The 15172-nt window shown below is 40.1% G+C and overlaps 1 protein-coding gene across 1 annotated transcript in view; it reads left to right on the top strand.

Annotated features, from left to right (window-relative positions):
• Cntnap2 (contactin associated protein 2) overlaps positions 1 to 15172 on the top strand; it is a 2202731-nt gene that overhangs the window by 1278859 nt on the left and 908700 nt on the right. The gene's annotated exons all lie outside the window — the stretch shown is intronic.

The raw sequence follows: 15172 nt of genomic DNA, 5'->3' as shown, positions 1-15172 counted from the left end.
TTTGCCCTAGGGAGTCCCAAGGATGAATATTAGGGAAGCTTAGAAAGTCCCAAGACTGAAGGTCAACTAAGAAAGATGGTATGAGTTCTAGTACATCACAGACCAGGAAGGCAGAAGCTGCACATTGTCTTTGTCAAAGGGGTTTTAGGTACCTGAGAGTGGATTTGAGATTGGTGTTGGCCGAGGCAGAAAGAACTTTTGAAACACACCTTTCAAGAAGCGTGGAGATGGAGGTGATTACAGATGTGGCTCAGGAACTGGAGGCAGCCATGAGAAGAACAGAGTGTGTTATAAACGTCAGATGAGGTGAAGGATGCACGTAAAGTGAGAGGTAAAGTTGGTGATTCTGTGTGAGAAAGAAGTGCTAGAATTCCAAGCACACATGTGCAGAAATGACCTTATGTAGAGTGGTAGACCGTGGCAGTTTCTCTGCTTATGTTGCTGTATGAAAGGTCCAAATCACTTGCTTTTGTATCCAAGTGATTTATAATAGAGAAAATAACAGTCATGTATGGTTTAATTTAAAAAGTACAAGTTTTCCCTCAACACCAGGCTGTCTCTAAGGAACCAATCACGGCAACCTTTCTTTAAAAAAGTTCATAGTCACATATCAGAATATGTACACCCTCATGGATATAGGTGTGCACACAGAGAAGTTCTTCATGTCTATTTTGCATCAGTCACAGTCCTAAAGAGCTTGTCCCTTAAACTCAGGTAATTTAAAGAAAGCTTACTTATACATAGGTTAATTATGGAGGTAGTCACAAGGGTACAAGGTTAAGGCAGGCAAGGAGGCCTACCAGCAACATTAGAGAAGGCAAAAGCATAAAACTGCACATACTTTTTTGTTTTGTTTTGTTTTGTTTTTTCAAAATAAAGGATGTTCCAAGGACCTGGCAAGGTGGCCCGGTGGTTAAGAACCGTTGGGGCTTTTGAGGAGGATCAGGGTTCAGTACCCAGCACCCACACAGTCTCAGAGCCCTCGGAACTGCAGGTGCGGGTGATGTTATGCCCTCTTCTGGCCGGCATAGGCATTGCACGCACTTGGTATACAAACACATGCCGGCACAAAAATATGCGCAAATAAGAAAGAATTTCAAAGATGCTCCAAGGCAATCAATAGGTTTTAACAAGAAAGTTACGATAGAGAGAGCAACAGCACAGGACAGGCTTGAGTACAGTGTGTACCCGTTGAGGAACATAGACAGACACAACCGTTGTTGATAACCGTTGTTCTTCCCAGGAGAAATGAAAAAAACAGTATCTACCTCTCTTCATGAGGTCCCTGGGACAAATTGAGACAGAATTCCACCAGAGTTTACTCTGGGAAACCCGAGTTTGTGTAGGCACTCCTCCTCCCAACCAGCAGTGCTTGGAAAGCCTTAACCAGCAGAGAGGAGCACTTCCCCACAGCTTCATAGATGGAGAAGCCCTCTTGTCTTCCCAGGCCTATGCACAAAGTCCGGCCCCTCCCAGTAGGGCACACGAACAGTTGCCTGGTTATGCGGATCAGCAGGGAACTCAGGAGAGAATAGCTTCCCTGTCCTTACTCTGTCAGCAGCATAGGGTGCGACCCATCAACACCAACAGACAGCACAGGCAGCTGGAAAGATCTTCTGCCAGGGGGACAGCTGAGTGCCTCTAGACGGCAGTTGCTTGGCTATGAGGACAGCCTCTCATGACAACCACACAAGGAACGAACTAAGGAAAATAAAGGTTGATTTTCTTCACGCCTCTCTGGGAAAGGCTTCTCATTGGCTGAGCCCGTGGTGAGACCAGAGGGTTGGGGCTTCCTCTAATTCCCTGCCTCATGGGGCTCGGTGCAGAGAGGAAGTATAAAATTTGGAGGGCCAAATGGAACTGATGGCGCAGCATGCATCACCACAGTGCTGTCATCCTGTCGATCCTTCACAGGACAGTGCAAACCTCACTCCGAACAAAGGGAGGCATACTGTCGAGACTGAGGGCTTCATCTTAAGTCTCTTCCTTGGCAATGTACTGTAGAGAGCATGATCAGAAGTATACACGGATCTGCCTTGTCTCTTTCAAAGTTGCCGGGGGTTTCCTGTACAGGCTGCTTGAATTTATCACTGTGTTCCTAGCTGGTGATATTTCCCCTGGGTTTTGGATGAAACGGCATCGGCAAAGCACCTGGTTTTGTGAAACACAATTTTGTGTAACTGTGCTTGCGGAGTTATAAGATACATTCTGAGGCATGAAACAACTGGTTACAACATGTGCAAACGTGAAATTAATAGACTTCACTCAGTTACCCTCTGAATAGTGTGTACTCTACGCAAGAGCAGGTTAAAAGACATTTTCCATTCTGTGTCGGAGAGAAAGAACACAACCTCAAAGTTCAATTTATGATCCTTTGAATGTGACTGACACTGAAATTTTTCATGTTTAAAAGTCACATGTGTTTTGGGCTAGGGAGATGGCTTCATAGGTAAAGTGTGAGGACCTGAGTCCCAGAACTCATGTTTCAAAAGCTGGGTATGGTGGCACATGCTTATAATCATCACGGGGAAGATCTCACTGTCCATGCAGCCAAGCCTACTTGTTAAGCTCCAGGACAATCAGAGACCTGGTCTTGAAGAAAGGTAGACAGTGGCTGAGAGCGTGTTATTTTTTGTTGTTTTTGTTGTTGTTTGTTTTTATTTTGTTTTTTGGATTGTTGTTGTTGTTTGGGGTTTTTTTGGGGGGAGTATTTTTCTTTTGTTTTGTTTTGGCCCCCATGGTTGTGCACACTTCTCTGGCCACTTTTTGATACAAATTAAAATCATCTGCAAAGAGGGAACTACAGTTGAAGGACCGACATCATTGGAATGGCCTATGGGCATATAGATCTATGGTGCACTTTCTTCATTAATGATTGATTTGGGAGTGTCCAGCTCATTCTAGGCAGTGCTGAGCTGCCCCTGGGCAGATGGGCCTGAGGTGATTGGAAGAAGCTGAGCAAGCCAGCGCTCCTCTGTGATCTCTGCTCTCACTCCTCCATTCAAGCTGGTACCTCGAGGTCTTGCCTTTCCCTCCCTCCTTAATGGACTATAAGCTGTAGCCAAAGGAAATATTTTACTCCATTAAGTTGGTTTTGGCCAGTGTTTTATTACAGTAACAGAAAACTGAGCCAGAATACACATCTTCATGTGCACACACACATACACACACACCACAATGTCATGCATATTTCTGTACGTGAATCATACCACTCATTCCATTTGCCCATAATTTAATTGAATCCTTTTTTTCTTTTTAAAATTTATTTATTTTTTATTTATTACAGTTTATTCACTTTGTATCCCAGCTGTAGCCCTCTCCCTCATCCCCTCCCAATCCCACCCACCCTCCTTCATCTCCTCCTATGCCCCTCCCCCAGTCCACTGGTAGGGGGGGTTCTCCTCCTCTTCCATCTGATCCTAGCCTATCAGGTCTCATCAGGACTGGCTGCATTGTCTTTCTCTGTGGCCTGGTAAGACTGCTCCCTCCCCTCAGGGGGAGGTGATCAAAGAGCCAGCCACTGAGTTCATGTCAGAAACAGCCCCTGTTCCCCTTACTAGGGAATCTACTTAGACACTGAGCTGCCATGGACTATATCTGTGAAAGGGTTCTATGTTATCTCCATGCATGTTCCTTATCAGTCTCAGAAAAGACCGCTTATTTTTACTAAATTTTAAACATTACATATCGCATAAATGAGCTCCTTGTGTATTACATTAATTATTGTTCCATAGCTTAGGATTATCTTTAGATATGGTGATATTTGTCCAAACAACCTTTTAAAAGAAGTGTATTTATAGTCAACTTTCTGCATTAAATTCCTCCTCTTAAGGACCTCCCCTATCAGTGGATTTGGGGAGGGGCATACATGCAGAAAGGGGGGAAAGGGGGGACCGGGAGGGGAGGAGGGAGAGGCTTATGGGGGGATACAAAATGAATAAAGTATAATTAATAAAAGTTAAAAAATAAATAAATCAATAAATCAATTCCTCCTCTTAAAGTTCAGGGAAGCCCATGGAAGAGAAGGTAGAAAAGTGTATGATACAGAAGGTATAGAGGACAACAGGAGAGCAAGGCCCTCTAAATCAACTGAGCATAGCTCTTATGGAGTCATAGAAGCTGAAGCACAAGCCCAGAGTCTGCCTGGGTCTGCACCAGGTCCTCTGTGTGTGTATTACAGATTTCAGTTCAGTGTTTTTATCTGATTCCTGAGTGTGTGAACAAGTATGTCTCTGATTCTTGTGCCTGCCCTTTAGACTCTTGCTCTGCTGTTGGATTGCCTTATCCATCTTCAGTGTGATGGATTTTGTTTATTTAAATATATTTTTGTCATGTTTTTTTGTTATACCTTACAAATATGTTCTTTTCTAATGAGAGACAGAAAGGGGAGTGGATCTGGAGGGGTCTGAGGAGGGAAGGAAGTTGGAAGAATAAGGGTAGGGAAATTATAATTAGGATATATTGTATGAGAAAATAAGTTTTTCAATAAAAGCAATAAAAACAGCAACACAGGAAGAAAATATGACATATTTTATATGATTGTTTATTTTGGTATACATGAAAAGTATTAGAAACAATATCCAAATATACAGAGGGACAACTATGGTATACTAATTCATTGCCTGGATAAGAAAAATATAAAGAGGACATGTTGAATTTAAAAAGGAAACCTTACGACTTTTGGATTTTGTGTCTTTTTATGACATATTTTTCAAATTAATAGATTATAAAAGTGTTCCTCCAAACTTCATTGTTTTTCACATTTCATATTTAAAACTTTCATATATCTAGAGTTATCTAGGGGAATAAAATAGGGGACATCAGTCTACTCTACTCCTTCTCAGACAAACAGCTATTTGACTTTCATAATTAATGAAGTAATCCATTTTCTCCACTGTCAGCATGCCAGTGTTAGCATTTAACTCATAGCTGCTGATAATTTATTTCTATGTCATCAACTCCACTCCACCAATGCATCTCTCTCAACATGCCAATATTAGCTTATAATTTGAACAGAGTTACTACTATCATAGTCTTTTATAATCTACAAAGAATAATCTTATACTTTTATTTTTATTAAAATTTTAGAACATACCAGATCTTGGGGCTTCATTGTTCCTATGACAATTATAACTTGTGAGGACTTTTCTAATTCCCTGTCAGTAATGTTTGTGGTTATTATCTCCCAAGATGAAACAGGTGTATTGTTGGATGCCCTCTTCCTTCCTTGTCTCTGTCTCTTATCTTCTGCTCTCAAGTGTCTCCCATTTCCTGTCACCCAACACTTTTTCTGATTTTCCTTTTAGCTTTCAGTGGTGGGTGAAATAAAGGGTATCCATAAGTTAGACACATACAACTCAAACCTGATACTTAAGAGAAAATGGCACTGAGAAGAATCTCAATGCAATTTAGATATTTTAGTTTCTTTTAAGTAAGTTTTTTCTAAATATTTCACAAATTATATATAATATATTCAAATCACTCACCCTTCTCTTGTTTCCTCTCTATCTTCATCAACCTCCTCTCCTCCCTAGAATTTCCTGTATGTTAATGTGGCTTTTGTTTTGTGCTTAACCAGGTCCATCTTGTCTGCTTGAGTATGAGTGTCATGAGCAACTCTCTAGTAGTTATGATACTGAAGACAAGGCATTTCCTTTTCTGTCGTGCACAAACAAAGAGGAATCATGTGGGAAGTAGTGACCCTATGAGGCTTTCCTCTGTCTGTGATTATATACTGACAGGCCCAGTCTTACGGGAGACCCTGGACAGAAACTGCAGTGAGTTTGTGATGGCCAGGGCCTCGTGATGTCCAGAAGTGTTTCAGTCTCTTCACATTGGGCTATTACTTACCTGCCTACTACAGTGTTCCCTGTATCTCATTTTAATGTAATTCTCTTATCCATACTTACATGCATGCACATGTACAAACACAAACATGCACACACATACACCATTAAAGAGGAAGGGCTGCTGAGAGGCTTCATATAACAGCTGATCTAAATAACCCTTCTTCTTTAATGGTGTGTGTGTATGTGCTCAGTCACGATGTGACTTGATGAGCTGTGGTGGGTGGGTTGGGGGGGTCTCCCCTTTTTTAAGGAATAAGAGATGGGAAGTGGGGCAAGTGGGGAAAGAGGGAGGGCAGGAGGGACCCGGAGGAGAGGAGAGAGGGGCTACAATCCAGGATGTAAAGTGAATGAATAAATAAATAATATTTTTTAAAAGAAGGGCTGAGATAAAACTTAATAACTTTCTCAGAGTTGTATCTTGCACATCACTCAAAATTCAGCTTATTGGGGAATAGAAAAGGCAAAGGAGAAGCTTAAATGTGAAATGAACTATTCTAAAAGCTTTGATAGGATTTAAAAATATCCTTGTTGTATAAGAAAACTCATTAGCTCATGCTGGAAATGTCACCACTTATCACTGATTCCTAGACACAGGAGATCTCAGGCATTTTAAATTAATTTACTCCCTCCCCAAAGTAATGGATTAATAATATAGCCTTTTGTCCCTTTGTTTCTTTGCTGTTTCATCCTACTGCAGACTTTTATGTTCTTCTGTGTGGAATACTGGCATAACAGCTGACCTTGCCATTACATTCCCTGTGCACTCTAGGCCACACAGCACTTATTCATTGTTTCTTAAAATACCTGCTTATAGGCTGGAGAGAGAACTCGGCAGCTAATAGTACTTACTTTTCTTTCAGAGGCCTCAAGTTCAGCTCCCAACAGCCATCTTCAGCAGCTCACAATTGCTGGTAACTGTAGTTCTAGGGTATTCAATGCCCTCATCTGGTCTTTGCAGGCACCGTGTGTACATCTGTGCACATATGTCCACAGTCACCACAAACATCTAAAAGATGTGTGTTTAACAAGAACTTTATCTTTATTTTCGGTGGTCTCACCTCACCCATGTCTCTCCATACTTGTAAATCCAACTAATCAATTCATTCTCTTTGGTGTTAAAATTGTATAGCTGTACACATATTCCTTTAATTCTGTAGCTTTATTTTGCCTGTGAAAAATAATAGGTCAGAATCTCAGAAATGAATGGGTTCTGTATAGCCACACAATCCCCTCAAAATATTGTTTTTTGCAAGTAAATTTCTGAATAAGAAAATTTGATAAATGACAAGGTTCACTATACATAATAAGGTTCAGTCAATATATACTAAATTAACAAGCAAAGATATAGTCTCCGGAATCTTAACATAGCAAAAGTACCCATATAAGATGAATTCAAGCAGTATCCAGACAGATGATAGCTATCGGCACAGACATTTTCAGTTGTGAGTCATATATGACCATAAACAGAGATTTGATTAACAGCAACCACCAAGTGTCACAAAAGAAAGCACCATGTCGTCAACCTCTGAGTGGACTAGCTGTGGTGCTTTGGGGGTTAGAATGAATTTGCAGCTATAACAAATAACACAAATAACAGTATTTTAAACTGCATGGAAATTTACTTCTCTCATACAAATATATGGGTAGGAGGACCAGTGCTGTCAAGACATTTGGGACCCAGCCCCTTTATGTATTAATTTTTGCTACGCTTACATGTTATGAATATCTGTATCAAGTCTAACCCTCACAAGTTGATTTCCAAAAGGAGTCTGGAATAGATTTTTTTAATTTAATTTAATTTTATTAATTACACTTTATTCACTTTGTATCCCCCCATAAACCCTTCCCTCCTCCCCTCCCTGTCCCACCCTCCTTTCCCCTTCTTCACACATGCCCCTCCCCAAGTTCACTGATAAGGGAGGTCCTCCTCTCCTTCCTTCTGATCTTAGTCTATCAGATCACATCAGGAGTGGCTGCATTGTCATGCTCTGTGGCCTGATAAGGCTGCTCCCCCCTCAGGGGGAGGTGATCAAAGAGCAGGCCAATCAGTTCATGTCAGAGGCAGTCCCTCTTCCCATTACTGTGTAACCCTCTTGGACACTAAACTGCCATGGGTTACATTTCCATGAATAGTCCTGGGTTGGAGTATGAATCTCTGAGAAAACCCCTGTGTTCATATTTTCTGGTTCTGTTGCTCTCCTTGAGGGGTTCCTGTCCTCTCCAGATCTTACTATTTCCCACTTCTTACATAAGATTCCCTGCACTCTGCCCAAGAGTTGGGCATAAGTCTTAGTGTGTGCTTTGATAGTCTGCAGGGCAGAGTCTTTCAGAGGCCCTCTGTGGCATGTTTCTAGGTTGTTTCCTGTTTTCTTCTTCTGATGTCCATTCTCTTTGCCTTTCAGGATAGGGATTGAGCATTTTAGTCAGGGTCCTCTCTCTTGATTAGTTTCTTTAGATGTACAGATTTTACTAGGTTTATCTTATGTTATATGTCTATATGAGTGAGTATACACTGTGTGTGTCTTTCTGCTTCTGGAATAGCTCACTCAGGATGATCCTTTTCAGGTTCTACCATTTACCTGCAACTTTCATGATTTCCTTATTTTTCATTGCAGAGTAATACTCCATTGTGTAGATGTACCACAATTTCTGCATCCATTCTTCAGTTGAGGGGCATCTGGGCTGTTTCCAGCTTCTGGCTATTACAAATAAAGCTACTACAAACATGGTTGAGCAAATGTCCTTATTGTGTACTCGAGCCTGTTTTGGATATATGTGTAGAAGTGGTACGGCTGGATTTTGAGGACAGAATAGTGCATGTATTTTCTTTATTGAAATCTTGCTAGAGTTCATCCAGGTATGGACCTCACACTTTCATTGCCTTGGATTTAGGTACAGAGCCCACAAAATTAAAGAATCCCTTACAAATTTTATTATTAGCTCATGGCTCTGTGTCAAGAGATAAAGCATGTAGCTATAAAAGGGGGTCACAGAGGGGAACAATGTGCCATAGCTTGACCAGTTCCTTACAGATCCTGGTTCTTCCCTTTCGGTCCTTTGGAGGTGGGGCAAGTCTGCTTATCAAAAGGTCTGCCTACCAGAGGGTCCATGGTCACATGAATGATGCAGGATGTGTGAGGGTAAGGAGTGTGGGGCTAGGAGAGAAGGGAAAAGATGACCTTTGTGTGTCACTCCACTCTAGGCCTCTCTTCTGCAAGGGAATTCTAGTCTGGCTCAACCTCACCAGCTCCATATTTCTTTGCCACTTTGAATTTTTTCAAGCTGCAGAGGTCCTTTGCCTTCTCTCCAGGTAGAAAAGTGTTTTCTCCTTTGAGATTGCCAAATCTATGCTTTAGTTCAAAGATGGCCTTTTCCATAAATTTTCATACTCGCATATACTGGTATCCAGTTACCCTGAGCTTATGACAATACTTTGAGTGCTGGGCCAAGAAGCAGGCATTCAGACAACGAGAAAGAGGACAAATAAATAAGTGATAGATTATAAATAGATAGGTAGGTAGATAGACAATGGATGATAAATATATGACATGATAGGTAGGTAGGTAGAGAGGTAGATGAATAGATAGATAGATAGATAGATAGATAGATAGATAGATAGATAGATATGATGGATAGATGATAAATGGCAGGTAAAATAATACAAGAATAGATGATTGATAAGTAGAAGGTAGATAGATCCAAAATACAACTGCATTTCAGAAATAAAAGCACAGTCGCCTAAAGATGAAATGTTCTTTCCTTTGTTTCTCTATAAATCAATTTAGAATGTCTGGCCAGGAGCAGGAAACTGACTGATTACAAAGAACTTGTTGATGTTTATTTAGGTTCAATACAGTTTGACCTGGAGACAGGTGTAGATATTGCTGATCATACAGATTCTTCTCCTATGAGCATAATCGCTGTAAAGATGTTTTATTCATAAAACCGTAGGGAGCTGATTATAAAAGAAAAACTCCAAGTACATTAACAAAGGAAGATAAAGGGCTCTCTGGTTCATTATAATAAAATAAAATAAAAACAACTTATAAAGCAGAAAGGCCAAGGTGCTCATTTTGTAAGAGTACAATGAAAGATAAGTGGAGTTCTCCCAGAAATGTATAATGGTTGGATGATATAGACCAAATCTGCTTGATTTGTTTTTAATATAAACTATAGGCATAATGCAGGCAGCACAATAAATATCTCTGAACTTAAGTATTTCCATAAATAAATGCCTGTTGGAAAAGCGCCATCACTATAACATTAGAGTCTCTGCAGTATTAAGTTACACAGCAATGGGATGTTATATTGTGTTCTGGGATTACTAGAACTTCTCCGTATAACTTTTGCTTGAATGGAGCAGTGATATATACCTCACAACAAATACAATCTCATCTAAAACCGAGGTATACTTAATACAAAAATTTCAATATATAAATTAACATGGAAGGAAACCCTACCCAACTATAGGAGTGTCCCTGGAATCCAAGAATGCCCATGCTAGTTAGTCTTCAAGCATTCAAACATTCTCAGGAATTTTTTCTTCAATCACTAAAATAAGATGTGGAATTTGGATAAAGAGAAAAACCATTAATTCACAATAATTTATGTGGGATTGGTAACATACAAATATTTCAAAATAATAATCCCATAGTTTACAAAATGTTCTCAATGCAAAATGGAGTCTTTTCCTATTTGAAGTTAGAACAAGGCATGCTGATGAGCACTGATAAAATCTGTATGACTCTAAAAGCAAATCAGTTATTCTGTCATGCATGTGAGCATGGGAACCAGGCAGGGAAGCATGGTAGCTGGCTAGGACTCGGAGGACAGACTGAATTCTACGTCAGGGTAAGGTGCAAAAACCCTTATAAGAGGTGATCGTCTGCTGTGGAGGACACACAATCTACAGTTATGTTCTGAAGTAATTCATGTTGCCAAATGAGATAAGGAGGTTATTATAAGGTGTTCTAGTATATCATAGAAGTGACAATGTATGTAAATAGCAAAAGCAATAACAACAACCAAAAAGTGCTCCTTGAAGAAATGAGCACCTGTCTCACATTTCCCTGGCAGCATGCATTCTTCCTGTTTGTTCCTTCTTGGCATGTTCACCTCTCATTCAGCATCCCCACTCAGCTTGGATGCCCTCTGCTGAAAACATCAGTGCTCCGGCAGTTTGTTATCCCAAAGTCAGATCTCCTCACCAACCACTGGAGAATCACCAGAATTCTTGCTGGACTTTGAGGACTCTGATTCCACCCACAGCTCAAGAATCAGATTTCTGCTTTCACAGCAGTTTCAAGTTAATCCTACACACAGAAAAGTTTGGGAAATACTGTTTTTGGGTGCTATGGGTTTAGGAGATATGTGACAATACTCTCTTGTAGTAAATGCTCTGATTCTTATGACTTGTAAGTGTGGCAAGATAAGTGTGACATCATTGTAAACAAAAACTTCTGAGTTCTATAGAACCAAATGTGTCCTGAATGGTACAACAATAGATTTTACTCCATTTTGGCAGTGCTGAGGTTTGAGTGAACCATGACCTTGTGCAGGCTGGACTAAAGTTCTATCATAGATCTATACCCAGCCTTATTTTAACTTTTAGACAATATAGAGATAAGAACAAAAACTTTAAAACCCTTTCAAGATTACCAAGGTAATTGATTTATACTGTCAGAAAAAAACATTTTGTTTTATCCTTCAAATAAAATTTCTTCTGCTCTCCCTGGCTGATTCAGTAGTGGCCATAAACCAGAAAGCTGCCATCAACAAACAAATCTGGTACTGTTGGCTATTTCTTATAGTGATGAATCCCAATTTCCTCAATGCTTTGCAATTGAAATCAAGTACAAAAATAAAAGAGATGTTTTGGGTGCAATAAAAATGCAACTGTCCTTATAACCCTGAATTGAATTGTTGCATGCTTCCAAACAAGCTGTCTGTGTTGGTCCATTTTATATTAGGGAAGCATACACTAGTGTTTTCAAGTCGTAGCATTTGTTTGCCTCATTTATCGGTGTACAAATAAGCTTCACTTAAAATATGCATCTATCAAACTGCCTTCTAAACTAGTTTCTCCAAACCCAGAGACTAGTGTAGCTAATAGTCCTCAGCAGAAAATCTTCAGCGTCTTCTTGCTGTGGAGAGCAGCTAATACAGGGACTCACAGCTTGGTCAATAGGCAGAGAACAAGTGTCTGTGAAGGTACTCAGCCATACATGGGATACCTGTATCATGCCCTCTACCCACAGAGTACAGAGACCACCAAGAAAGAAGGGAAGTGGAAAGATTTTAAGACCCAGTAGTCAGGGAGTACTGGGGCAAAAGAGTGTCTTCTAGATTTGTGAGTCTTTTAAGATTTTTATGATTACTTTTTAAGATAAAGAATGAAATAATTGATTCTTTCTTTGTAATTGCAAATTGAAGTCTAGCAGTAGAGAGAAACCGGCTGAGAAAATTACCTTGCTTACTTACACTGTTCATCTGTAACAGGTTGCTTAGTTACAAAGAAACTTAGGTGCCCAGGAACACGAGACAGCTGTGTTTACCTGAATAGGACATGCACAAGCTCAAGCCAGTTAACATTCCAACAGAGATGGGAGAGCAACACATGATCCTCCCTCCACTCCTAGCTGAGAAGCTATTAACAGCTGATGGCTGCTAAGGGGTCAAAAGTCGGTTTTCATTCAGGCTGAGAACCTTGATGCTTGACTCTGCTTTAAAGAATGCCTCCACACCTATACATGGATAGATGGGCAGCAGTTGTTGAACTCAGTGGATCATTAAGAATAAAGAGGAAATGAAACTGGAAAAAAGATGTAGGAGAGACCAAAGACCAAAAATAATTTGTATAAGCATGAAATTCTCAGAGAATAGGTAAAAACATATTTTAAAGAAAGCATTTGAATTCTAAAGCACCTGCAAAATTTTTACTTGAAGGACGAATCCAGTTGAAAGAGTCTCCAAAAACAGGCTGTCTGGAGTGGGTAATTGCATGTACTGCTTCTTCAAGAGCTCTCTGAGCAGAACTAATCGACACCTGCCAACTTTTGCCCTGCATGTCCCCAGCACTGGGCTAAAGCCTTCTCAAGTTGAAGCAGTCGAGTCATTTCGATTTATTTTTTTATGTGAATCAAACTTTCAAGATAGCACATGACATAAAGAAAATTACACATAAAGAAAGTGGGCCTGTGGCCCACTTTAAAACTGGTACATTTACACAGTGGAATACTACTCAGCAATTAAAAACAAGGACATCATGAAATTTGCAGGCAAATTGTGGAATCTAGAAAAGATCATCCTGAGTGAGGTATCCTAGAAGCAGAAAGACACATATGGTGTATACTCACTTATAAGTGGATAGTAGACGTATAATATAGGATAAACATACTAAAATCTGTACACTTAAAGAAGCTAAGCAAGAAGGAGAACCCTGGGTAAGATGATTAATCCTCATTCAGAAAGGCAAATAGCAGAAAACAAAGAACAGGACAGGAGCCTGCCACAGAGGGCCTCTGAAAGACTCTACCCAGCAGTGTATCAAAGCAGATGATAAGACTTATAGTCAAACTTTGGGCAGAGTGCAGGGAATCTTATGAAAGAAGGGGGAGATAAAAAAAACCTGGCGGGAACAAGAGCTCCACAAGGAGAGCAACAGAATCAAAAATTTTGGGCTAAGGTGTCATTTCTGAGACTGATTCTACAACTAACAATGATGCATGGAGATAACCTAGAACCCCTGCACAGATGTAGCCCATGGCAATTCAGTGACCAAGTTGGTTCCCTAGTAATGGGAACAGAGACTCTCTCTGACATAAACTCAGTGGCTGGCTCTTTGATCACCTCCCCTCGGGAAGCTCCCCAGGGGAGCAGCCTTACCAGACCACAGAGGACAATACAGCCAGTCCTGATGAGACCTGATAGGCTAGGGTCAGATGGAAGGGGAGGAGAAACTCCCCTATCAGTGGACTTGGAGAGGGACATAGGAGGAGATGAAGGAGGGAGGGTGGAGTTGGGAGGAAATGATAGAGGGGGCTATAGCTGGGATACAAAGTGAATAAACTGTAATTACTATTAAAGAAAAAGAAAAAAAAAAGGAAAAAAAGCAGGCAGCATAATATCTGTCAGAGTCAGCCCTGGCTGGACTGGGGCAAGCCTTCTATTTTGAGGTGTTTCTGATTAAAATCTCGGGAATTCTTACTGATGCCAATTCATAACAACATTCTCCCTTATAGACTAAGAGCATCTTCATGCCCATTATAAAAAAGAAAGATGTAGGGAATTTGGAGTGTCGAATGGATGGGATAGGTAAGGAGATCTTATGAGCAAAAAGCAAAGTGTAGTATTGACTCAGGGGTGTTCCAAACAACATTTCAGCCCTAATAATTTTAGAACAGAGTCAAGGTAAGAAGTTGTTTCTGGGAAGTGGGGATCATATGTGTAGAGTTTCTGCTTGTTAGATGTATAGTTCGTACTGACTGCTTGTCATCTTCATGAACATTATCCTCAAATTTAATGCACTATGTGTATACAAGGGAATTCTAGTCAGCTAGGAAAAGGATGAAATTCTGTCACTGGGTGGTGAGATGGATTGAACTGGAGATTATTAAGTAAATTAAAACAAGTCACACAGAGAAAGGTAGGTGACACATAATCTCATTTAAGAAGCTGATCTCATTGAATGTTAAAGGAGAGTGACAGTGACTAGAGCTTGGGGTCAGGGAAGACTGGGGAAAGGTTCATCAGTGGCTCAAGCTACAGTTAGACAGGAGGGAGAAGTCCTTGTGAATTCTAACTAGATATAACAACTATGTTCTATACACTTCAAAGCTAAAGAAAAGGTTTTTTTTTATTTTCACCATAAATTACAAACATTTCAGAGATAGATAATTTAACCTTAATCATTACACAAAGAGAGCACTCATTGAAACAGTACGGTAGGCCACTGACATGCACAATGCTCCCACTTTTATGTATCAGCTTTAAAACAAAATTTGAGGAACTGGAGAAACAACTTGATGGATAAGAGTTCTTATTGCTCTTGTAGAACAGCCAAGTTTAGTTTCCAGGCAGCTCATGACCATTTGTAACTGTGTCTTCAGGACTCTGTGGGAAGCTGCATTCATGTAAACACATACATAAAAATAAATATAAAATATAAAATTTAAGTTAATAATTATATATTTTAAGGTATTCAGAAGGTAGGTAAAATTGACCAGTTTTCCAAATGAAAAAATCGAAGTTGAGAATAATTAAGCAGTCAGTATCATCTGCCCAATAACCAGTTTTGTATACAGTTCTGTTTTTTTCCTCCTAAC

Source organism: Meriones unguiculatus, chromosome 3 (assembly GCF_030254825.1).
Source record: "Meriones unguiculatus strain TT.TT164.6M chromosome 3, Bangor_MerUng_6.1, whole genome shotgun sequence".
NCBI classification, from domain to species: Eukaryota; Metazoa; Chordata; class Mammalia; order Rodentia; family Muridae; genus Meriones; species Meriones unguiculatus.
This window is presented reverse-complemented; position numbering and strand designations above follow the sequence as displayed.